This window comes from Lycorma delicatula, chromosome 2 (genome assembly GCF_047948215.1).
Source record: "Lycorma delicatula isolate Av1 chromosome 2, ASM4794821v1, whole genome shotgun sequence".
Taxonomy (NCBI): Eukaryota; Metazoa; Arthropoda; class Insecta; order Hemiptera; family Fulgoridae; genus Lycorma; species Lycorma delicatula.
Genome location: NC_134456.1, coordinates 188,334,608 through 188,362,504, shown reverse-complemented (window position 1 = coordinate 188,362,504; position 27,897 = coordinate 188,334,608). Strand labels below are relative to the sequence as shown.

Sequence of the window (27,897 nt, the reverse complement as noted above, 5' to 3'; positions counted from 1 at the left end):
ACTCAGTTACACTGTATTTATAAGCTCCTCCCCACCACCACAACTACCACACCCTGCTATCAACGAATCAGAATGTCACAACCTCCCCTCCACAATTCGAAAAAAATTCATCTGATAGGTATGGTGATATCCTGACAAGTGCATTTTGTATGATTTGAAGCTACAATTTTTCAATTTATTGTTAAACACTCTCCTCACCATTTGCAACAAAATCCGATAGTAGATAAATCTATTACCAGATCGTGTCGCGGGCCTTGGAACCACTACATTCAATAAACGTAACTAAATATCGTTTTCTATCTTGTTTACTTTAAAAGAAAACATTTTTTAAAAAAACAATAATTAGTTACAAATTTATTGATGGGGGTTTAAAGTGTTTTTTGTTTTGTGTATGTATGTGTAATTTTGTGTTGTTTGTTTAATGTGTTGTTGTCCTGAAAAGGACAGTTTGAATAGCTACCTGGTATTACTCGAATACCACATCGAAGGCTTTTCCGATGCGTCCTTTGAAGACGAGTTTCAGCTTCATTTCAGTTATTGTGTCAAATTCGTCCTCTTTCAATGTTTCCGCAAACCGTCTCGGCAAGTAAACGTTAAATGGTTGTTCTTCCTCACCTTCACGTAAGCGACATAATATGCTCTTCCCATAACGTGTAGCGATTTTCCTTAACCATACAACCTCGTACGGTTTCCCAATCGTAAGATCACCAACGCTCTTCGTCTCTAGGTTGGTTGCAACAAGTCGCTTATTCAAATGATGAAGAAAATCTTTTCTATTACCGTCAGTCATGATGATGTTATTTCTTCAAACGTTAGCTTTAGAATGAGACTAGAGCGATTACAAATGGCTATTTATACCCACACATCTGCTTATCAACATCCGCAATCGGTATTCCAAGAATCGACAATTAATATTTATTTTAATTGCTTAACAACATCTGGTTGAGCCAATTATTTTTTCTTATCAAAGCCATAAATTATTTTTATTTTAAGTTCTTATCTACTAATCACATCCGGTCGAGCCAATTATTTCTTATCAAAGCTATAAATAATTTTTTATTGTTATCATCACGATAATTAATTCCACGAATTGAACCAATTATTTTTTTTTTATCAAAGCCATAAAATATTTTTTATTTTAAATCGCCAATTATTTTTTCTTATCAAAGCCATAAATTATTTTTATTTTAAGTTCTTATCTACTAATCACATCCAGTCGAGCCAATTATTTCTTATCAACGCTATAAATAATTTTTTATTGTTATCGTCATTATAATTAATTCCGCGAATTGAACCAATTATTTTTTTTATCAAAGCCATAAATTATTCTTATCAATATTTATTTTAATTGCTTAACAACATCTGGTTGAGCCAATTATTTTTCTTATCAAAGCCATAAATTATTTTTATTTCTTATCATCGCTATAAATATTTTTTTTTATTGTTATCGTCACGATAAATAATCCCACGTGCCAATTAAAAATTATATTTTCCTTATAAAACAGTAATCACAAATAAACAAACATTTACCACCACCAAAAAAAAAAAAAAAATACATTTGTTTGAGTTGCGTTTCCACACCACCCAAGAGGTAGCAACTGCAGCGGGTTGAGATTTTTTTTATGCGAGTGATATCTCTCCCCAATAGGCCTACAAACACTCGTGCAAAATTTTACAAACTGATTTTTATATCCTCGTTGAACTCGTCAACGTCACCGTTGGCGAGTTTTTTCTTTCCATAATAAGTTAATTTCATCGAATGATTTTTTACAACGTTCAATTCATCGTCGGTAAATCTGTTTGTATACGTCTTTGGTAATAAGGTTTGAAAGCTGTCCGGTTCATCCGATTCGCTGTCGAACAATATTACGCAAATACGGAGTTCGCCGTATTGAGTAAAAATCTTTCTCATTTCCAACAGTACGTAGCTCACACCGATATCAAGATCGGTCAACCTCCTGAACGGTATCTTCTTTAGAAAACAATATTCATCGTTGAAAACGTTAATAAATGCTACGGTGTCCATCTTAACATTCGCAGTGCTCACACTCGAATGGCAATTGCAAGTGTGATTTACCTTCTTACCCCCTATTTCAACTACAATTTTGCAAAACAACCGATAGAGTTCGTTACGATCGATAACTGTACAGGCGAACGGACTTTCCCATAACACTTCGTATTTATTTGCACGTACCATAGCGTGCATTCTTTTCACGTTTTCAATAATCAATTCGCACGAACATAAGTATTCTGGTAGACCACGACCGCAGTAGTCGAATTTCTTACAATCGAAAGCATGTATTTCATCATTAACATCGTAGTGGATGGTAAGCATCATAAAACAATATTTGCAAATATACGATGCAATAAACCTCAATTCGTTTACCGAATCGCTAAACGTTTTCATCGCTGCTATATCGGGTCGTCACTATAGTGAATATAATGTCTACACAATCCGTCTACAGTATCTATTTTTAAACTGTCTAAATATTCTTGTAAACCGTCGTGAAGTTCAGCGTAAGTAGCGTCGTAATTGAAAACCACTCTAACCGTATTGAAACGGTGTATGTCTGCGGTAATACTTGTTGCGTGAGGAAACGCAGCAATTGTAAGTTTCATAAGATGACGCAACGTTCTTACGCGACGATTTGGAAAAAATCTAATCGTCCACACCGATGCGGCTATGTCAACGTCCATCGCTAAACTGCGGATGGAATTACACATCGGAAGGTTTTTCAAGGGGAAAAAATAGGTTTACTATAAAACACTCTCCTCACCGTTTGTAACACAATTGATAGTGGATAAATCCAATATCATATCGTGTCACGGGCCTTGGAACCACTACATTCAATAAGTGTAAATAAATATCGTTTTTTTTTTAAATTAAAAAAACAATAATTAGTTACAATTTATTGTATGGGGGTTTAAAGTGTTTTTTGTTTTGTCTACGCGTGTAATTTTGTGTTGTTTGTGTAATGTGTTGTTGTCCTGAAAAGGACAGTTTGGGAAAGACGGTGAGGTGACTAGTTGAAATAGATTTTTATATAGCCAGTCACCGCTTGTCTACACATCCCACATGGAAGGTTGTGTTGTATTAAATACCGTACACAATCTATGCAGAATGTGTGACCACACGGTAGTATCGTTGCTCCTACACGTCCAATCAGACATATTTTACATCGCAGTGTACTGGTCAAATCTTCATCCCGTATAACACCTCGTTCTACTGCACATTTCACATTTCTTAATGCCTCACTAAGCGATTCTAAAAAGGGTACATCTGCACCCTTCACACTTGAGATACTACGCACCAAGTTTCTAATACTGGTAACCACTCTTGCTTTAGCAAGTTCGAATGATGTCGATGTTCTCTCACCCATGTTCGTCTGATGTGCAGCTGTGTTGTGAAATGAATGATGTAGTGAGCAGAGCGACAAATATATATACCTTATCAGTGCTATGGACCCTGTACTTCCTGTTATTTCCCGCTTGTTATTTTAAATTTAAAAAAAACGGTTACGTTTCCACACCACCCACGAGGTAGCAACCGTGGCGCGTTGAGATTTTTTTTTTTTACATGAGTGAAATCTCTCCCCAATAGGCCTACTGTAAAACACTCGAATCTTTTTTTATATTTTTTTTTTTAATTTTTTTTATATTTTTTTTTTATTTTTTATTTTTTTCATCAACATCTTGCAGCAGACTGAGCTCTACAGCGGTATTCGACGTGGAACAACATATTCAAACGAAAGCGGTACGTTTTCCTTGATGCAGTTTTGACAACGAGTTGAGTGGTGATGCACATCCATCCTTTCGTTACACCAACAACATTTTACACACAATTCGTTGAAGGAATAGTAATAACCGTTTTTTGCCAATTCCTCTTTGTTTTCCGCGTTTGTGTTCGCAAACGATCGCAATCGATCGGCTTCTCTCACCAGATCCAACGGCTTTTTACACATCTTCAACCACTCCATGTAGAAACAACCGGTTTGTAACGCACATTTTCCACTCTCCTTGTGCGTGTGGTACGGACAATTTACGATATAATTTGAATTAGGTTTCGGTGCGCCGTCCGGTATCTGACGAACATCGTTATGAAACCGTCGCAAAAATTCCACTTTCTCCAACCCTTTGGTGTGTATTGTGGCAAACTGCGAACATAACGCCTTCATGATATCGTCGTTGTATACGACTTCGCCGTAATTCCAATCGATTTTGTGAAAATTCCTCTCCAACCATCCGACCATCCGTTTGTATTTAGATGTCAATTCAGACTTTGGGTACGGTGATCGAAAGTGAAGAATCATATAGTTTCCATCACCAACAACAGCAAGTTCTTTAACTATAAACTCACCTCGTTTGCCGAGAAAGCCGTGATACTCGATAACTCCTTCCATGACGATCGCTCATCCGTGTATGAGGATGGCGATATGTAACCACCAACGATGTCTATGAAATCACAATGTTGGTGGGGGATATCCCTTCGTTCCCCTTATCCGCCTTCTTTTTGTCCTTCTTCTTCTGCTTCTTATTGGTCTTGGTCTTTGTGATCGTGTGTTCAACTGAAGAAGGTTTATCATAAGATTTTTTACGCGGATTTCTCCTTTTGCGGATCTTCGTTGGTTTCGATTTAACCTCCTTCTCAGTCGGTTTCGTAACTTCAGGATGGTGATTGATGTTATGCAAAGAATCGTTCATGAATAGAAACGATTGAACGTCGTCTGGCGAATATACACCACTTCCTTCCATGACGGATGCTCAACAACTACTGATTTGTATGCGTGCAGTCGGATTAAGCCTTTTTATACTTTCAAAGTAGAAGTGGTGGGGGTTACCCCCTCCACATCTTCTTCTTCCTCGTTTAGAGGACCATCATAGTCATCATCACCATGTGCATGTAACGTCATGTTACGTAATGAGATTTTGGTAGCGTTTACCTTTGGTAACACTGTTGTCCTCGCTGAAGGTAATGATGTCGTTACATTCACTATGTTTTTCCTCTTCAATGCGGTTTTGTCGATGTTTACCTTTAGTAATACTGTCGTCTTCGCTGAAGGTAACGATGTAGTGATGTTGCTAACTACGTCAGCAGACAGGTTTTTTGAAGATGATGGTGGTGATACGGTAGCGTTGTAAAAAATGGACAACACCTCCACAGACGATGAATTACACCATACTAACGGTATGTTAACCGGTGATTGTGTAGAAAAAGTCACTCTACACCGTATCGGTTTGATCGTTGTACAAGATTCATGCGAAAAGTCACCCAGTAACAGTGTTACGATTATTCCAACTGCAATACCCGTTTTAAATATGCTAAATGTTATCAACCATTTCGTAAACTGTCGCCACGTAGCTAATATTTGCTTTTTACCTTCCTCTCCCCGTCCACCACCTAATTGATCCATCTCAAATACCACCGGCATTACATACGTTTTTTCACTATTCCACTGAGCGGAGTGTACGTGACGATGCTATCATGTATAATGAGACAGTAGGCAGTCGTGTTGGCCGGTATATTGTTTTTAGTATCGAAATCGATACGTACATCTACTGTTCCTGTTTTAAGCGATTCGTTCTGACGGGAACAGTCGATAACTATTAACGGTACACTGGTCTTGAAATCCGCCAAACTGTAAGCGGGACATTCGTCCTGCGGTTTGTTATAATACCCGGACCGAAAGCTGGCGAACATTTCATACATCATATTCACATCTCCCTGTAGATTGTCGTACGGATAGTACTGCGAATTCAAATACAGACGAACGTTTACCAACTCGCACATATCGAAGTTCGTCAATGATTTTGTAGCTTTATCTTTTCTGTCGGTCTGTAAACCGAATATCACGTATCTCGGTCTCTCCGTTTGCGCACATGTTTTTACCGTCCATGAATGTATGTTTGTTTGTGGTAGAGCCGGATATTCGTGGATCTGCCATGTACGAAAAGCAATAGCTAACGGTCTATCTCGTTCTACTACCTTCAACAAATGCAATCGCATCGTATCGGCAACGTGAACATACGGAATTTTCCACGCTATCTTAGTCACTTTCAACTTGGAATCAGGCGCCTCTTTTGAAGACACTAATGCGTTCACGTCGTTGGAAGATCTAAGCAAAACCAATTCTTGTTTGACGTTCAATATTATGTGTCTGTAGTCTTCGGCGAAACCCATAAGCATACGCAGCGGTACGTAGAAGCAAAATCTTCCCGTGTTTTCTTCCAAATCGAACTTATCCGACGCTTTGAACTTCCACCCGAAATTTTCCAAAATATTTTCTTCGCTTTTACGCAACGAAAGGATATTCTTTATTGTTGTCGTTATTCCTAGCTTTTGTACGCGACACATTTCCGTACCGTTTATCTCGTATCGTATCTCTTCGAAGAGAAACGGTATCGCGTTGTTTGTTAACCACGATTCCGTTGCCTTTTTATCGCCTGCTTTAGTAGTTAACGCACCTTCGACCATCAAATAGCTTTTATGCGGTAAAGTGTACACATCTTGTTGGTGTATCGGAATCCGGATTTCATCGTTGTTGTTGTAAGTCGACGAAGCGTACGGTAGATGGGTATGATATTCGTACTGTGTGATCGTGTTATCGAACGAAACACTTTCACCGACGTCCAACATATTCGCTCCTGCCATTACTGTTCACCAAAACTGTAAAACCAAGTTTACGAAGAAACAACACGTTTCGCGATGTTAACGCTTTGGTGTTTGCACGTCGACTGATCGGTTTGCGTGTCGTTTCGCTACTAGTACCAACGCTGTTGTATATTAACCCCATCTATTGGCTTTCTTTTTTTACTTCGTTTTCCTTTGTAAATGCAATCTCACCGTAACGGTTTCACCGCGAAAATTAATCGGTTTTCCGTCTTGATCGGTAAACTTTATAGCGATATCGTCTAAGCTCTTCGTATTCACCGGTAGATAGATTATATTCTTCGGCGATTCGATTATTTTGAAACCAGGCGGTACGCTTAGCGTGAATTCGTGCAACACGTGTCCCTCTGATCCGTTCGTGTAGGAGCCTCGTATAAGGTTGCATTCGACCCGTACGGTGTTCACGTTGTTAATGGCAACTGGCTTCGATGACTCGTGCCATATATTCGCCGTCAGATTAGTTTTCTCGAACCCCAACAACGGTGCTAAACTATCCGTTGATGTCAAATCGATGGCAGCGCTGCATTTAAGTTCGCATTTTAACGTGTTGTTATTCGGACGCATAAGTAAATCTATTTTGCTTTTGTCTTTGAGTTCATCGCTCAAGCGTTTGGCGATATCATCCACTTCGTACGATCCGGTCGCAAGTGTCAGCTTAATCGGTTTTTGAGGTTTCATTGGTATAACAGTAAATGTGTTGTTGATTCCCTCTTCGACATTTGGAATCGAGTTGTATGTGGTTAAGTTTATCAACGCCAATTCCCAATCGCCATCAGACAAATCCAATGGCGGAAAGAATGTAGCGTGTAAGAACGACGTAGTTCCACTTATGCAAAACATGTTTACCTGTAGGCTGACGAATCACGACTGAGAAATTCAAGACATAAATGACCGCAGATAACCGTGTTTATACTCTGTCTGGCGTTATAATTGAAATTTATAATCGAATCGAGTGGAAAATAACGTATCAATTCGTTAGGTGGACGCAGATTACCGAAACTGTCGAAATAGTCCACCATCCGTCCACGTTTTCTATAACATACCCAATGTGTTCCATGACCAGTACTGCGGTCAAGATTAACTATCGCAGTTTCGTTAATCTTCGGTTGTGTAGGTAATGCGTCCAACATGAAGACCCCTCGAAAATCGGTTATATTTAGTCTTCTCGCGTACCACATTAGTTCTATGTTTGATAGCGGTCGCACTGGTATTCCCTTTATTGGAGACGACGACGACGGCGACGACGTTTTTTTTTACCGCCCATCCCCGATCCCGTCAAAGGGTAGGGCTTAAGGTATAATCCCTGCCCTGCAGCGTCCGCTTTTCGTTTCATCATTTCGACAAGGCGTTTTATATTATTCCTTTTTGTTCGTCTTCTTCGTCTTCGTACTCTTCCACCGCCGAACTTTGCTTTTAATTTCATCGCGTTTGTAACCGCCAATGCCGTAGCTTTTTCCGCGATACTCGAATCCTTAGCTTTAACTCTTTCCCAAGCGCTATCGGCTAATTTACGATCTGCAGCCGCTCTTCTTTCGTTGTCGCTGTACGTTGCGTATGCGATATCGTGTTCTTTACAAGCGGCGTCCAACTTGTTTACACCGGGATCGCCTCTCTTTAATCGTTTTTTTAAATTCGTTCCAGGTCCGCAGTACTGATATCCCGGAATATGTAACTCTATCGGTAATAAATCGACCCCTTTGTTTACGACCGTACCCACCACCTTTTTGACACCTTTTAATGCTTTATCACCGATATAGGATCCTAACGCTCCTGCAGCTCCTGCTGTTAGAGTTGTTAACAGTCCACCGCCTCGTTTAAGACTGGCTATTCGTTTAGATCTTCTCACCTTACCCTTTTGAACGGGAGAACATTTTGACCTCCTCACTCTTGCCATGTCGGATAGACAATGAACTTGTTTACAACATTCTACCATCTTACATTGGATCCATGTTCGACAATCATACCATATTTTTATTCACATCATCCGAGACCGGGGGACGTATCATATTTTTATTCACATCCTCATTCTTCAATGTCTTATCAGTGATCGGAGGACGCACCATATTTTTTGTCACATCCTCGTCCTCCGAAACCGGGAGACGTATCATATTTTTATTCACATCATCATTCTTCATTGTCTTATCAGCGATTGGAGGACGCACCATATTTTTTGTCGCATCCTCATTCTCCTTTGTATCTTTACTATTTAGATCTGTGTTTGCAGAATCGCTTTGGTGATGATTGTCAGCGGTTAATATACGCATAAGCGATATTTGATTTAAGTTTCTGTTAGCGCTGTCATTAATGTTTAATACAAATTTGTAAAAATTAAATAGTGCGCGTGTTAAAAGCAAATTAATTTTTTGCTTTTCATCGAAAAGTTTTTTTTGTAAATAGTTGACAGTAACGACGTCCGTCTTTTCGACAGGATCACCGACTCTACATATTCGCTTATTTTGGATATCCACAACACCGTTTTTAATCGTTAAAATCCCATTTGTCAATTTGTCTACGTATGACTTTGTAGTGAGATCTGTGGTATTAATTGGTGCACCAGCATTTGCGATAACGCACCCTCTCGCGTTAATTCTCTCATTTGTACCGAAAAGGTTTTTCCGTAAATAGTCGACAGTTACAGCGTCTGTTTTTACAATTGGATCGGCGATATCGCACAATCGCCTCTTTGAAAAGGAGAGTGCGTTGTTGTCCATCGGTGAAACCGTCGGTAAGTATTTATTATTCAACTCGCTTTGCTTTACGAACATTTTCTTAACGTGACCGATTGTTGCACCATCATCATCTTCTACAGGCGGTCCGACGTTGCACAAACGTCTTTTTTTGATATCGAAATCTCCATCGGCGGTTTTGTCAAACGTTTCAACAATCCGAGTTGGTGGTGGTTGGGCGGTTGCACTCCCAACGCGAGAACGTCCGAACTTGTCGATACTCATCTTCAGACTGTTTAAAATAAAAGGTTCCCTGTACTACCTTCCTTTATGTATCCGCCTTCTTGCAGTTCTTCTACGATTGAAACTATTTCGTTATTATGACCGGTATGACCCGCACGTTTCGAAGCCAATAAAAGTCGCAGTCTATCGCACAGTTCATTCGGATCGTCCCAGTAAACGTAATCCGGTCTAACCGTTTTCTTCGCTCTCATCAACAGACCCGATCCAGTTATTGGACTTTCGTCGTCATGACCGCTTTCCGACGAAAGATGCGTACGAGGAAACAGTCTTTTGATAATATTTTTGTACTTTAACGATCGACTGGAAATTATGCGACCGGTATTTTGACTTTTATGCGCCTCAGTAGTTTCTAATATTTTCTTATAGTTATTTAAATCTTTGGTTGTATAATCTACAGGCTCATTCAAAAAAATCAATTGATATAAACCTTTGGAACCGCTATACGTCTTGTTGTCGATAACTATTTTATTTCCTTTGAACTGGAGTGGTTTTGTTCCGATCATCCATTGATCGTCAATGTTTTTAACTCCGTAGACGTTGTCTATTTTTTTACCTTTATCCGTTACGGTAAGATCCAAGAATTGTTTTGCACGATACCCCATCGTTTTCGGTGTCGACGGGTCTACAGGTTTAACGAACTGTTTTTCCGACGTTGGTGTTTTAAAGAGTCTTCTCATAACCGTTGGTGTCTCTTCCACCTCCTCCTTTGCATTCTCTTCCTGTTCTTTTTCAACATCGTACTTTTTTTTAAACGATTGATTAAGTTCTCGGAGCGGTTCGACAATAGGCTTAAATTGCTTTTCAATAACTTGTTCCGATTCTGTTATTCCTTGCGTAATAGCGCGATGTTTTCGTTTAATCGAATCTCGTATTCTATCGATTTCCATTACCAACTTCGCAGACGACGATGAGGATGGCATATCGACCTCGTTCTTGTTCGACATCGTGGTTACGAATGATCGGACAACAGTCGATCACATCACCATCCTAGTTCCACCGATCTAAAGAACACTGCATGTTTTTTGGTTCTGCGTAGAAAACGTATAACATCGATTAACGAAACATTCATTCTTGTCAGACGACGATTGGTATTGCACAATTCGCGGTAATATTGTGTCACACCCTGATCGATAGACGGTATCATGAGTTTCGTGCTTGTGTCTTTAAAGACAGCAGCCCTTTTTACATTTCCAACCCACAGCGGAATATCCACAACCGTTGAGTGATCGCGTTGTGGTACCTTTGTCAAGTACCGTGTGGAAAGTCGTCTGATCGGATGACGGTCACCTTCCGAATGTAAATGCAACAGATAGCTATTCAACAACCAAAATTCGTCCGGTTTCGCTCCTGCATATTCGCACCATTTTCGCAGCAGATCTTCGTTTTGGATTTCAAACAGTTCGCGTCGTTCGTTGTACCTCAATCCGAACGAATCGGCGTATAATCGCAACGTAGGTAGCGCTTCGTTTAGAAATTCGCCAGAAAAGAGCGCCTGCGCCCTGTTGTTCACGATGTCGAACGGTAATCCTCCTCGTCTTATCGGTAATGTTTCCGGTACGTCGTCGGTAAATTGTACTCCGTAAGCCGTGTCCACAAAACATTTTCTACCGTATGATAACGCTAAGCGGTACAACGTTTTTGGCGACCTGATCGGAATAGTTCGTTCCGTGATCACTATACAGCATCTCGCTCCTTCTAGACGACTACCGTATTCCAACATGTGCATGTAAACGTTTGTGTAGTCCATAGATGCATGTCGGTTTCGAAGTTCCAATAAAGGCTTTTTGTACACGAGCGGAGAGGGTCTAAATCTTGAAATAAAGTTCCATCCGTGTCGAATTGTGGTGTTGAACATGTTTTTATCGTATATCACCAGTTCAATTGGCATCTCGTATTTGTCACATTCTTCTAAAAATTTTAACCATATACGCTTATTGAAAATCGTACCTTCGCTAGTAATCATCAACAGAACGACCAACGGATAGTCACGATTCATTCTTTTTACATGTCGCCAACATCGTCGGTCTTTATTTTCACAGTAGTTCACTTTACGACAGACGTAGTTACCGCAAAACTTCTGACGGTCGCTAAAATATTTGGAACACAAGTTGTTTTGCGGTTTTTGCCTAAAACGTATCGCGTTAGCGTACGGTGTTCCGTCCTCGTAGGTGTGTATGCTTGCCATTGTTACCGACTATCAACTGATCTCTTTTACAAAAACATCAAAGCCTACTCTATATCGTCCACCGTCGATATCGCTCTCCTTATCCACAACCAAAAATCCATGAGGTTTTCTCCATGCAACACCACACAGACTTTTAAACCGATCGAATTTCATATCGGTATTTACATGATCTTGATATAAGTGACGTAAGTTGAGATCGTCTTGTTTGAATATAAGAAGGAGATTTGCGTTGTCCCGTACAAGGTGCTTCCCGACACTGGAATATGTCTGTGTCAAATAAAAGCTATCTATGTTGTTGTGTCGCCCCATCGCAAAGTACTTGCGAATATTATGTTGCTTTTCGCAAGCTACATCGTCGAAAATCATTATCGAGTTCGGTTCCGCTTCGTCGGGTGCCATCACATGATCGTTTTCTGAGTATGCAAAAAAGCCGATTTCCGGGACACCAGTCATGACTTGTTCTAGAAACTTATATTTCGGTTGGTACAGCGATTTAGAAAACACGTAAATATTTCTGAATCGTAAACCGTCCGGTGAGAACAGCAAGTTGAATAGAACATTTGTTTTTCCGCAATTAGACGGTCCACAGATAATACATCTGATTGTATTCGGTAGAAGAGGTCCATGACGAGTCCTTTTTCCTTCTCCACACCCGGCTCCTGTATATTCGTCGAAGTTTTCTAGCGTAATATTACCGACCTGTTGACGTTCCAACTTCATGTTTATGACTGATCGATTCACTACACCAAATCCGCCTTATGTATCCAACTGTTGTGTTTTCCATCGAACCCTTGCCACTTTACAAATAGCCTATCGCCTTTTCTTCGTAAGACTTTCTCGACTAAATAAACATTATTTGTAACGTTAGTTTTAGTGAGCTCTTCAGCGTAAAATTTACCGCTCACCACCTCACCGTGAACATCGATCAACGTGTAAGTACACGGACGCGTATTATCATGTACCTTATGTACGATAAATATTTCATTCGTCCAATTCGGTAGATATCCTTTGGTGAATGTCTTTTTAAATTTGCTTATACGCACTCGATCGCCGACATTGTATTTCGGTAAAGTAGGTTTTCGATAGAGTACCGTATTTAACCGCTGTAAAACAGCGGCTTGGTTTCGCTTATTTACATCTTTCGGTTTCATTCCGATAGTCCGGTGACTGGTGTTGTTGTATTTTGCGATCAATTTCGGTAGTAATTCTAACCACCTGTAGGTTCCTTGTTCGGTAAGTTTTCTCCACATCATCGTTTTCAGTGTTCGATTAAACCGTTCGACTATCGACGCTTTTTTATCCGAATGTGTGGAATAGTGATTTATATTGTACGACTGTAATAGTCGTTTAACCGACGGATTGTAAAACTCTTTACCCAAATCGGTTTGAAAATGTCGCATCTTGTGTTTATCCAATATGGGTTTGAGAGCTTTAGCGATCTCCGTACCGGTTTTGGTTTTAATCGGTACGGCAAATGCTAGTTTAGAAAAACAATTTATCATCGTCAGTATGTAACGATAACTTTTGTTCGATTTAGCATACGGTATCATCTCAACAAGGTCAGCTTGATATAGGTCTGAAATACCTTTAAGTTCAACGCGTCTTGTGGGGTAGTTTCGACGCGCCTGTCGATGGAGCTCTTTAGCTATTGACGCCTTGACGTTCATTGTTGTACTGACCGTATTTCGTGTGTGTTTGTTTGGATAGGAATAGGAAGAGAAAAAAAGGATCTTTATTTCTTTATTTTTTTTTTACCCGCCTCACCACTCTTATATCCCGGCCTTGGCACCGGCCGTATCGATAACAATGATAAATCATTAATCGATCTGCACATGTACAGATCGGTTAAAGATTTAATGTGTGATCGATTCGGGGGGTTTAGGGTGGTCCTGAAAAGGACCGTTTTACATAAAGGGTCGTTTTACATTTTAAACGGTTACCGAACAAACGGACAAGATGGCATACGCCGTGTATGTTCCACATACGGATTGTCTGTCTCTTTCCATTTAAACAAACGTATACGACAATAGTCACATCTGACCACATCGTCGATACCTTCATACCTGAATCCATGCATAGCTAGGATCAGGGGGGAAAGTAACGGATTGTCCATATGTGGCCATAAGGGTGTATAAATCTTTTTGTTACCGTTTCTAGTAACCCTGTAAAATGTATGGACTCTATCATAAAAAGAACGTTCCATTATGATTGAGTGTTAACGCAAGAATGAATAAAGTTTCGAATAATATTTTTTTATCTCTTATAAAATTAAATTGTTTTATTTTCCAATTATTTTTTATCTGAATGCAAGTTCCGAAAATAAAATTTATACAAAGAGTTGACTTTGTAACCGCGATTAAATTATCGTATGCAATTTATTTTATTTTCCAATTATTTATTATCTGAATGCAACTTCCGCTGATAAGTTATATAAAATTTAGTTTATTTTCATAATTTTATTTATTGTTATGTGCAATAATTATTTCTTTATTATGAAATGCATTACGTCTCTCTCTTGATGATAATAATTATATTTGTTTGTTATAAGAAGTGTTATCAAAACCGCATAAATGTTATCGCTCACACTGCAGTTAAAATTGTATTTTAATAAAATTAATTGGTAACTGCGTACTTGTTATCGCTAACACTGCAATTAAAAACAGTACATAAACTAAATTGATAAGATTGCAGTTTACTTAATATTTCTTTTTTGTATAAAATTAATTGGTAACCGCGTACTTGTTATCGCTGACACTGCAATTAAAAAATAGTACATAAACTAAATTAATAAGATTGCAGTTTACTTTTTGTATATATATAACTATCATTCTGCATTCAACGTTTCAAATGTCATCATTACATATTGAGAGTGTGTTCACAATGACATCTTATACAGTTAGACATGAGATTGATGAATTAATGATCGCTTTTCGGGACCTTATGGAAATAAAGGACCGAATACTTAGAAATGTATATGACCACTCGGAGATCGAACACGCGGCGACTGATTTGTCAAACGCTATATTGAGGGCAAGAAGACGGGCAATGCTATTAGCCGCTCGTTTTGATGGACCGCCTCCACCGTCATCACCATCTCAGCATCATCAACAAGAGGTTGCAGAATCCGATGGGTCCGCGACGGATTTCAATCCACACACCGACAACGATGACAACAATGATGACCAATCACCGTCATCGCAATTACCTGATAATGAATTACACATTATTCAGGAAATTGTCGAAGTTGAAGGTGATAACATTGAACATAGTGCCAATCACCGTGTTCAACGTGGTCATCAATGTCGTCGTCGACGTATTCGGGTATGTCGTCGTCCCGTGATCACAGACGTGGATAGTAGTTCAACACCACGACGACCTCATTGTAGTACTCTAAACAGAGTTCTGCAACAGGTCGTCAACGCTAATTCAAGCCAGTCGGACGAGGGCGATGATGGTAACCCGACAACCGACAGATGTCCGATCTGTTTAACAGAATCGGTTACTGTTGAGTTGTCGGGTTGCGGTCATCGATACTGTGAAGACTGTGTGAGGAAATTAGCGAGATATAGCAGGAATTGTCCCGTCTGTCGACGGGATATGTGTGGATACCATCGGATTAGAGAGGGAGACGACGGCAGTAATTGATGTAAGTAATTATAATTTTTTTAAAGAAAAGTCATTTATATTATTTCATATTTTTTTTACATTAAATTTTTTTTTGAAAAAAGTGATTTATGTAATAATTTTTAAAAAGTCATTTATATTATTAGATATATACTTTATTTCATATTTTTTACATATAATTTTTTTTTTCACTTACAATAATTTATTACATAATGGTTTTATTTTAAATAAAAGAAAGGCAATATATATCCGCATGATAAAAAAAAATTAACAATAGTCATGACCGTGGGCTATGAGCACTTCGTTTACGGTTCTTGGTCTTTTTTGCGGAGTGTTGTCGTTATTGTTGAGTGGGAGTTTACGTTTCTTTTTGTTTATACTGTAATGTCCGTATGGAACTGTGTTGATTTTATTTTCTAATATGTAACGTTTATCGTCGTAAGGTGAAAGCGATTTCTTTGACTTGTTAATGGAAAATATATTGTGCAAAGTGCTTATGATTCCGTACGCGCTTGTATACGTAACGGAATCATTAAAAAGACTTTTTTTTGTACAGATCGTGTCTAAGATCCTTTGCAATGGATACTCTAGGAATACCCTTTGCTACATTCTTCTCTTTCTTGTCGAATTCGAGAATGCTATACATCTTAGCACGAAGTCCGACAAATTCACGAATAGCTTTTCCATTCATTTCGTCTTTGAATTTACCAAGTTGTTTCTTATTGGTATTACTAAAACATGCGTGATCGCGAGGGTAATCTGAAGTATCGAACCGATCGATATCGTGAAGAATATCGTTGTAAACGTTATCGGTCACGATATGATACATCAGACTGTCCGTATCGGTCATTAGAAGATTTATATTATGACCGTACTTTTCCACCATGTAGTCATAGTGGAATTCGTACATGATCATTTTGCTAATGTCCAATACGGTAAATCCGATGTAGATCGGACGATTAAGAAATATCTCCGTTTTCTTCAGACTTACCCCAACGACATCCTTGTTATAGATGTACCAAGCCTTAACTCTCGGTTTTGCAATCACCTTATCCAATTTACGTTCGTTAGTGACCAGTTGGAAGTCTATTCTGTTTCGTACGTTTTCTAAGGACTTACCGTACACCGCGTTGTTCATCAACTTAAAAAAGTCCTTTTCAAAACTGTTTCGTGCTTGTGCACGCTTTTCAGTATTGAAGTCGATGTACGGTTTCAACCAAGGCGACTGGGAGAATTCCAGAACTCTGTGAATGTTTTTCACTTTCAGTCCTAGTCGAGTGTACAACTTTAGGTTTCTGTAATGTAAAACGTATTTTTGTTTGTCGTACAATGTAGTCATTAATTTCTTTACGGGACATCTCTTTATGTCCTTCAAATAGGGGGACAGCATATCATCGGTTGGTACTAATCGTTCTGGTGCAAGAGGGTAATCCTTGTGACGATCGTGCAATTCTTGTGGATACTCAAGATCCACTTCTAAGATGTAGCCGTTTTCACCACGATCGCAAACGCTGTTAATATCGAGATTGTCAATCTCTTCAGTACTCAACCACCTAAAATTAGCATGTGGCAAGGGCTCAACCATGGCTGACCCGTAAAGGTTGTTGCAATCGTAATATTGAACCCAGGATGTGGGTTTGGATGGGTCATACTGATCTGGAATGTTGGGATTGTTCGCCTTGGCGTACCTGTTTGAAATCATGGCTACACCACCTCGTGTTCCTTTTTCGACAAACAGATGCATATCTATGTCGGTCAACAGTTCCAATTTTTGTCGGGTAAATTTTAACATGGCATTCCACGTGAAATGGGGGGTGGAGTAAAAGTGACAGGGGTCCAAACCGTAATATTGCATAGACGTACTTCGGAAATTTTCAAAGACGTCTGCCAACAATAATACGTCGCTAAGAAGATAAAGGTCGTGGTAATCGCCTAACGTATTGCAGTCAAACGATTCCCACACGTTTTGAGCGTGGACGTAATCATCGTCCGTTATGTTCTCTCTTCTTAGCGTACTGTAAAATGCCGTCTGCGGAGGAAGTTGGGTTTCGAAAAACTTGTTTATATGGGTCATGTACTCGTACGGGTAAACGCCTTTACGGATTAAACAATCTCTTTTCTCGGGTAGCGGGTAACAGTTTGTGAGACGTTTAAATACGGTGTCTTTGTCCTGACAATCTTTTACAAGATTTTCCACAAGTTTTTCGAGCGATGACGAAAGAAATTGTAAAGAGTCCAAGAACCTCAACGGACCGACAGACAGTGACTGTAATCGCTCGGAGGTGTTGGCGATACAGTTTATTTTTACATCGTCCTTATATTTTCCCAGAGCTTGAACTAAATGATGACTATCGTAACCGCGGAGGTTATGAAAAAATACTGGAATATGCTCGGTGCGCTTACAATTTAAATTGCACTCGTTATGACATGCACCGAGAAACCGTCCTGTGGTATGCGAGTGATGACGTACACGATCGTCGTTCAACTCACAATGACAAAGAAAACACTCGGTAGCCCTTTGAAATGTTTCAGTGTCTTCGGGAGTCATCACCATCGGTTTTTCGGTAATCATAATTTTGTGCAATCTATCGGCGTGATCGAGCAATTCATCCAGCATCTTTTCAACGATATTTTCACCATCGATTCTCGCTCGGTAGACTACCGGACCTTCACAAATCTCCCCTTCCTCGTCGACGATTACATAGGCGTAACCGGACGGAAGATGATGGGCTACCTTATCGGTAAAACTAGTGTTGGGTTTAGGGGTGGCAGTGTCCATCGGATGTACAAATGATTCAAAGTCTGCATACACTGTATACGGAACGCGTAGTGTGGACGAGTAGTTCCTGAACTTCATCACGCATTCCTTTTCTTTAGCTGGATCGGGTACTCTTATCCTTTGTGCACCGTGTCGCTTACACTCGATCAAATGTTTGTTTAGGTTTTGTGTAGCGACAAGTTGGTCTGATGAACTGAAACGGTGCAAACAGTAAGGGCAATATTGACTGGTACCGTGATGTTTTGTAAGACCTGAAAGGAGACGAGATAGCCCATTTTTACCTGGTTTGGTATTTATAAGGCAGTAGTGAAATTTATCTCTCGTCTCCCCTGCAAGCAGCAATAGGTGTATGCAGTGGGTACGATCGCGGTTTTCGGTAACACGCACCGGGTACACGCGATCGTTATCTTCCTCATAGCCGTAGACATTGATGCTTATTGTGGGGTTCAACACCTCGAAGCGATCAATGTCTTTTACCTTTACTGGATATGATATCCCGGTCATGTTAATTTCATGTTCGTACCTTGCATACCAAACCGTTCTTTGGTGTTTGCCAGGTTGATTGTAGAGGTATGCTAGTACGGACCATAGGAAACATTTTTCATCATGCGGATTTTTTACATTAATTATTGCCTCTCTTTTTACAAGTTTTTTTGGTGTTTTTATAAATGAACTAGAGGCGCCATATAACGGACGGTAACGGATAATATTTAAATCAATATATATTATTTTATTCATTACCCATCCGCTGCCGTTGTTGATGAATTTGGTCAGTGTCTCTATAATTTTCTCCACTGATTCTATCCATGATTCTTCAACAACGTCGGTGTTATCGTCCAAATTTATCACCGTTCTAGTTTTTCCATGCAAGTACAAATTTGTGAATGTTGTTTCTACTCCGTCTTCGAGTTGTGTCCGCTTCATCAATTCAACATTTGCTGCAACGTACCTGTAGAAACAGAATAATTTTAGTACATATTGACTACTTTAAAAAAAAAACAAAAAAAAAAACAGTACATTTACAAAAAAATATTAACGTTTTTTTTAATTACCATTTTATGTTGCCATCAAAGCGTCTGCCTTCTTCCTTCAAACAGTTCAGGATGTTCTTCTGATACCGTAGAAGGGTTGAAAGGAGATACAACTCCTCAGAGTCAGACAGGTCCCATCGAAGACGGATGACGTTGTTATTTATTGCATGGATAACTACCGGTGATACCATTTTTTTTGTAATATCTGAAACAAATTAAAATAACATATATCATAACATTGTTTTTTTTTGTGTTTCAGTGAATAACAGATAAAGAAGAAGAAGACATTTTTTTCATTATATATATTATTTATTTTTTTTGTTTAAAAGTATTTTTATTGTATTTATTTTAATTGTAAAAAGTATTTTTTTAATTGTATTTATTTTAAAAGTATTTATTTTTTTTAATTTATAAAGTATTTTTTTTTAAATTTAATTAAATAATTTATTTGATTTGATTGAAAGTTATTTGATAATACCATACTGTTCCATTAGTATTTATTTTTTTAAATTAATTAATGTAAAACTTACCTTGCTAATTAAGATGAAAATGTAATGATCTCTCTCCGATCGATGTATTCACTTTCAATAACAGATTGCGAATGATGAAATCAAATGATCTCTCTGCGATCGATGTATTCACTTTCAATAACAGATTGCGAATGATGAAATTACACAAATTTTTTCACTTATTTACAAACACAACCGGATTTAACCGACGCAAGTTATAGATAAGAAATTAAAATAAATACGATTCGTGGAATTATTTATCGTGTCGATAAGAACAAAAAAAAATAATAATTGGCTTGTGGTTTTAATTATTTAAAAAAAAAAAAATTTTCCTTATCGCATCCGCTCTTATTAGAGACGACGTTCGAGTTCGCACGTACGCACTAACGGCTAGTGCGCATGCGCCGATTCGAATTCCAACGCTGCGATTGGTCAATCGGACAACTTCAGACCACGTCGGTCCCACAATTCTTCAGTCGAGCGCCGCATCTCGCACGGTAAACACCTCTACGTCACTCCGCTGACGCACGCACGCAAACACAGCCGCCACCGCCTCCCGGTGCACGATCCACGACGAGAACCTCTCTCCGTCGCGGTAACGCCTCCCGACGCCATCGCCTGGACGACCAGGATCATCCTCGAGGTACGTCTATATTCACTTGTGTGTATATGTATGTGTGTGCGCGCGTGTGTGTGTGTGTGTTTGTGTGTTGCAGCAGACATCGCCGCCACCGCCTCCCGGTGCACGATCCACGACGAGAACCTCTCTCCGTCGCGGTAACGCCTCCCGACGCCATCGCCTGGACGACCAGGATCATCCTCGAGGTACGTCTATATTCACTTGTGTGTATATGTATGTGTGTGCGTGTGTGTGTGTGCGTGTGTGTGTTTGTGTGTGTTTGTGTGTGTGTGTCGTAGCAGACATTACCGCCACCGCCTCCCGGTGCACGATCTACGACGAGAACCTGTAACGCCTCCCGACGCCATCGCCTGGACGACCAGGATCATCCTCGAGGTACGTCTATATTCACTTGTGTGTATATATGTATGTGTGTGCGCGTGTGTGTGTGCATGTGTGATTGTGTGTGTTTGTGTACAGACTGATGTTACGTTAAAATTCACAGCTTACGTAGAACATTTTTCACTCATTACATCAGGGAGTCACCGCAGCCGATTGGTTTAAGGCGTCAGTCGGTCGCGTCCCGTCATGACCGGGTTCGAATCCTCTAGCCGACAGAATTTTTTTTCACTTTAAATATTATTCATTTAATTCAAACCGACCGCCAAACAACAGTGATACCAACCTTTGAAATATTACTTCAATATATTACAATACAAACACAAATTAAATCAAGTTGGCAACACTGACTCAAAAAATAAATACTGTCGACAAAAAATAAATCATGTTGGCAACACTGACGGGGTACGGTCGCCAATCCAAGATGGCCGACCACCGCCATCTTGAATTAATGACGTCAGTAGTGACGTTTCAAGATGGCGGACGGCCGCCATATTGGAATCCAAGATGGCGGACAGCCGCCATCTTGGAAAAAGGCGACCGTACACCCATTTCCGTACTACTCCCGACACTGCCGTTCTGTGCGGGTGGACGGCGGCTGGAAGAGTTTTCCCCTCCTAAGACGAATAAACTAAATAAAAAAATTGCACCTCTTTTATTTTTCTCATTTAATTTATATTTAATGTATTTCTTGCACAAAAAAATATACAAAATAAAATAATGAAATGTCCTCTTGAGCTGAACGGCGCAAGAATTTTTTAATTTAAGTATTGAATCAAATCGGGATTTCAAGTAAAATCTGTTATTAATAGATTTATAACGGGTTTTATGTCACTTTTTTAATTACAAAAACAAAATTTCGGTTGACTAAAGAAAACTTAAGTAAAAATGTAAGAAGTAATTTTATTTGTATTTATTTTAACTTGATTTACTGCAAGTAAATAGATTTTACTTTTATTTTTATTTCAAATAAGATTCTATATTATTATTTCTATTAGAATGATACTTAAACGATAAATGCCTTGAATTAAACAGTTATAGTTAATTCATTGAACCAGTTAAATATATTGAGTTACAATGAAATTCAATCCCTTCGAGTTGCGGTGAAAAATATTAGAAATAAGAAAATAAAATCAAAATATTAATAAACCGAAAGGCAAATCAAAATTTTTCACCGATTCGTATATGAAAATCTATGTTATTGCAATACTTCTAGAAGGTTCCAGATATTTATAGACTACAACATTAAATACTTTCATTTTTGCTCTTTTTTGAAAATTTGTGAAATACTTAATCTTTTTAAATAGATTATTTCACTTAATTTTAAATTCGCACAAATTAGCAGTATGAAATTTTCCAATTACGTGGCTCAAGAATGGAAAGGTAAATTAGAAACACCTAACTCAATAATGGCAGAATTAGAATTTTTTTAATAACTTACCGTAAAACCATTGTTGCCGAATAAGAATAACTAATTATTTATTGAAACCGATCTAGTTGAATTTTATCAACTAGAGATTTTTCATCTTATATATATGTTTTCATCTCAGTGAGTTGTTGAATTACTAAGGTTGTAACAAAAAACATTCCGACGTAAGTTGGAGGATCATAATAAAAGTTTTGTTTCTGTAATACAAACAAAAACATTCAGGGGGAGTCTTTCTCTCTCTCCCTCTTACAATCTATCTCTCTGAAATCCTATTTTTAAACCTTTTTCTTAATATTTACAGTTGGATGTTGTCACGCAGATTGTGAACTGTTCGACATGTGCATATTACGCCACTACACCCGCTGTTCTGTATAGTCCATGAAACTATTTCTGATTGTAACCATGGTACTCCCACTTACGATAAATAAAGTAACACGAAAGCTATTTTTTTAAATTTATGATTTTTTTTTTTTCATAATTGGAATTAAAATTTATTTCGACTTTTAAAAACTGTGTTGTCAAGTGCATTTGGGGTATACTTAAGCAATTTTTTACAGATTTTTTCCCAGAACTTATGACTTAAGAAAGGCGCTCAGCATAAGTAAAGCACTTGAATAATCCATCCGAGTTTTGTGAGCTGTACAGATAAAGTTGATAAGGATCATAAAATTTATGGTTATAATGTTTTTCTAATTATTTCGAAAATTACTTAGTTTTGAGTTTAGTTTTTTTTTTAAAGGATACTTATTTGAAAGAAGCTTATTTTCCCTTTTACAGTCTGAGATGTTTGTAATTGTATATTTGTGTACTTGTAAGATGTTTGTTCAAACTAATTTAATTTCCCATTACTAGTGTTATTTACGTTCGTATTTGCCGGTAAACATCTTAATGTTGATACGTAACATGAATTCAGTTTAATTACTGCGGTAAATCTAGTTAGTAATCCTGTCAAGAGTAAGTGAAATACAAGCTTGCACAGACATTGCGATATACTTGTACTAGATGCATGCGAATGTGATTTTGTTATTACTACAAGCTTATTAGACACTGAAACCCTTCTTGCGTAAAGATCAAATTCTGTAATGTTCAGTAACATTAGGTACTCCCGAAAATCATTTCATCATAAACTAGTAACGGTTCATTTTCTTGCTAAATTTTCATCATCCTGAAGTAAAGGACAATTTAACTTCTTGATTATCTCTTGCGACCGACTAAATCCTTAGTAATTAAACAGTTAAGGTTGAAATTACTCATTCCAGAAACTTTCTCGTTTTAAATATCTTTAAAGGGCTTCGTTCATGCGACTTGTAATTGCTTTAGCGATATTGTTTTCCTTCTGAATACGTGTATATGAGAAGACAGATACACACAAATACATAAAATTTCTAAAAAGTTTTTTGTAGTTGGCAAGTTAGTTCGTAAAATAATAAGGCCTGATGATCGTCTGTTCCCCAAGGTCAAAAGAAATTTTGGAAATAAAATTAATCGGAAAGTAGTATCGGTTCTAGGAATAAATTTAAAAACAATGAAGAATCATAAAATGTTCCTAATTTATTTAAGTAATCTTTCAATAATTTTTTTCTTAATTTTAATCCATAATTAATTTGTTTAAACTTTCACAAACCGTTTACAAAAAAAAAAACTGCGGTTAGATGCGGCGCATTTTGATTGTTAAGCGCTCATCATCAGTAGACATAAACTAATTAATGGCCATGGCTAATTTTCTTTGTATAGAATTTGCGGGTAAATTGAGCTAGGTAGTAATTTTATCGCTCAAAACTAAGCAGTTTGTTAAAGAACAAAGAACCTGTTGCACGATAACCTTCTGTGTTGATCTGAATCAGTTTAGCGATCTACTGATATCTTAAAATGCCTGGGAGCACACGGTAGCCAATTTTTGGCTCCGGCAGTTATAATATCATTGCTTATTTAGAAGCTTCTCAGTTAAACTTACCTACCTAAAATTTAAACTCAGTGTTATTTATATGATTAAATTATACATACACAGTTGAGAGCACCTTATCTTCCAAGTACACTTTCATAAATGATTCCACCGAAAAATTAACAAGTATTAACAACTCGTTCTCCAACTTTACTGTCTTTACATTCTTTAGAATCCTTCAAGACTACTGAGAAGAGTTTGGAATAAATTATTAATTTATGAATTTTTAGCACTGCAATAATAAATCAGTGAAAAATTATGAATAATTTCCACCTCAACGTAATGTTTTGTTTTTTTTTCATTAAAAGTCATCAGCTTATTTCTCATTTGAGTAATATTTTTAAGTAGAAAAAAATATAAAATCAAGATTAAAAAAAATTACACTATAATATAGGCTTTAAAAAAATATATAAAATAAAATTTAATGCTTTAAGATGTATATCAAAACAAAAATAATTTTAAAAATATAATCGATGTGTGTATTTCTGTACGTAAGAATTCACTAGAAATAATCGATGAAGGATATCATGAAGGAAAATGTACGAATCCTTGGATGATATTAATATCGAGAGATCATGTGATAAAGTGAAAAGACAAAGAACACTATTATTTTGAGGAGAATAGCCACTTTCTCTATGAGGAAACCGACCAAATCGGTTAGATTTTGTATATTTCTCTCGATGTGTTTGATTTATTATAAAAATTATCAGCATTAAAAACAAAAAAATTAGTAAGTTATTTCTTTTTCTTCAATCAATAGTTCTGAATAATTCGAAATTCAGATTACAAATGACCAGATGAATGAATTCTTATGAGTAAATCAGTCAAAGAATACTTGTGTAATTTTATTTTTAATTTTTTTAATGCTGTGCTTATTTTGATTTAAGTAGCTTATGAAACAGAAAAAGTTTTTATAAAATATTTAAAAAAATTAATATTTACATTAATACAGTAAATTAAAAATGTTTATTTCTTTATAAGAAATTAATGATGTTTTGTAAAAAGTAGATTAATTTTTATTCATTCTGTACGTTTAAAATATTTGAAAAATTCTGTGTAAGGTAAATCTTTTAATTTCGATTCATAGTTTTAAAAATATAACGTAATAGTACTCTTGTTTATTTATTTATTTATTTTTTTTTTTTACTTAGGTTTTATCTTATTTGTGTTTTTTGTAAAAGAATGGAATGGAATGGAATGCAAAGTTGGCAGGAGTCTATTACTCCCTACTTTATCGCAGAGCCTGGACAGAGTCCCTTGCTGCTGGATCTTTCTAATCGGGCTTGTTTTTAAAAGGGTCACTTTTAGTCTCGGTTCTTATTTTTCAATTTTTGTATATTATTATTATAGTGAATTTAAGACGGATTTAATTGCATTCCAATTCCGTTGTTATACCAGCGTTACCGAACCCATTTTATGGGCCGACCGCGGAAGGCTAGGCTTATAAAGCCTGTCCTCCCGACGTAATTCCCCTTCAGACCGTCCACTGAAGTCCTTTCGGTGCTAACACTTTAATAGGCTAGCAGGAATACGCCACAACGGGGCACTATCTGTGAGGAGGGAGCAATGCGTCCCCTTTTCCGGAGGAGTCGCAATTGCTGGGTTATTTGGTCTGATTGTAAGTTTGAATTAGGAGAGGTTGTTAAGAAGCTCTTCATCCGCTTCTGGTATGGCTGCCCTTCAGGACGCATCTCTGCTGGGCTCTGTTCCGGACTCCAGTCCGTGATGTTGAGACGAGTGGCTGGTCTTCCTTCTTCTTCATCTTCTCCCTCTTCTTCTCCCGAAGACCTCTTCTTTCTTCTTTGGCCTGCACTTTCCAAGAATTGGTAGTAACCGAAGTTACATACCGTTAACCTTGTAATTCCCGAAGCCCCGAAGGGCTGAACGGGGGAAAGTGCAGGTTTCTTCGCTCTTCTGTGCTGTCAGTAGCTGCTGGGCAGGTCGCTGCTGGGCAGGTGGCTGCTGGGCAGGTGGCTGCTGGGCCGGTGGCTGCTGGGCAGGTGGCTGCTGGGCTTGCGACTGCTGGGCTGATGGCTGCTGGGCTCGTTCCCTCTTTCTTCTTTCTTGAAAGGAAAGGAAGGTAATAGGGAACTTACAAATGGTGATACCTATTCGCGATCGCGGTTTTGGGGCGGCGATTTTTGTGGAAGAAGTAAACAGTAATTATTCACTCCACGTAATTATTAACCTTCAGACACACGTGTGTCTGAGAAGGGGTTGGGGGGACCGCGTGGCCGCAGTGAAGAAACCATTTGTTTAGTGGTGGCTGTTGGTATCTGCAACAGAAGAAACAGAACACACACACGGAAAGAAAAAAAAAAAAAAAAAAAAAAAAAAAAAAAAAAAAAAAAAAAAAAAAAAAAAAAAAAAAAAAAAAATTCTTAATTATAACTTTTCTTTCGGCTGGCAGGATGAGACGGCACGTCGAGTCGTTCCACATCCACGTTTCTCCCGTTTCTGAAACAAGAGAAACAGAACAAAACACGCAAAAAAAAAAAAAAAAAAAATTAAATTTAGACCGCGTTTTTGTTGTATGCGCGAACTTACCGTATTTGAAGTCTTCAAATTATATAACTCGCGAAAAACTATTCACTCGCGACCCCGGAAACGCGTCTGACGCACTATTCCGTTTATGGCTCATGCGATATGGAGGCCCCTAAGCCTGGTTTGTCGATTTTCGGCTACCGCACCGCACCATCACGGTGGTTCGTCCAGTACGGCGTGAGGCCGCTTCCTTACACCCGTCGGAGTTGGGTCCTCTCTGCAGATGTCCCGAAGATGACTGTGTTCGGACACAGCCGCTCTCCCGAACAGTCTGCGCGCCTGCGCCACCCCCACCTCGGACACGGATTGAAATCTCGCATCAGATCGGAGAGTGGCGTTCCTGACGAACCACGGAGCTCCAAAGATCGTCCGCAACGCTATGTTTTGGACGGCCTCGATCTTCTTTTGAAGCGAGGAGCTCAACACTGCCCCCCATGCCGGGTAAGCATATGTTAGAATCGGCAGTACGTACAGCCGAAAAATGAGCAGCTTAGTTGCCAGTGGGTACGGGCTGGCACTGTTCAGCACTGGGTATAGCGAGGCTCTGGCGGCCTTAGCCCTTCGGGTCGCATAATTGACATGCTCGTCGAAGGTAAGCCGCCTGTCCAACACCACCCCCAGATACTTAACTGTTTTCTCAAAAGGGATTTTCTCCCCTGAGATTTCCAGCTCTCTGGTCGGTTTTCGTGTCTTGCATGTGAACATCACGGCCACCGATTTTTCACCGTTGACCCTGATTCTCCACATGTCGAGCCACGGTTCCACTAAGTCCAGCTGCCTTTGGAGCCTCCGGACCGCGTAATCCACATTTGCGGATTCGTAGAAATATGCCGTGTCGTCTGCGTAAAGGGCCGTTTTGACCCCTTCCGACAGCGGCATATCGTTCACGTACAAAGTGTACATGAACGGGGAAAGTACTGCTCCTTGGGGAACCCCAGCGGCTATTTCTCTGGTAGAGGAAATCGTTTCCCCTACGCGCACGACAAAATGTCGGTCTAGTAGATATGACCGCATCAGTCTGACATAGCGGCACGGGATCGCCGATCGCGCTAGCTTATAAAGCAGCCCGCTATGCCAAACTTTGTCAAAGGCCTTGGCCACATCCAGAAAAACGGCTGCAGTCACCCGTTTCCTGTTCAGGCCTCCGACAAGGTCATCTATTATTTTTACCAGTTGGAGGGTAGTTGAGTGACCCTCCCT

At 38.7% G+C, this 27,897-nt stretch overlaps 1 protein-coding gene across 1 annotated transcript in view; it reads left to right on the top strand.

Annotated features, from left to right (window-relative positions):
• KCNQ (KCNQ potassium channel) overlaps positions 1-27,897 on the top strand; it is a 334,382-nt gene that overhangs the window by 101,782 nt on the left and 204,703 nt on the right. The window lies entirely within an intron of this gene.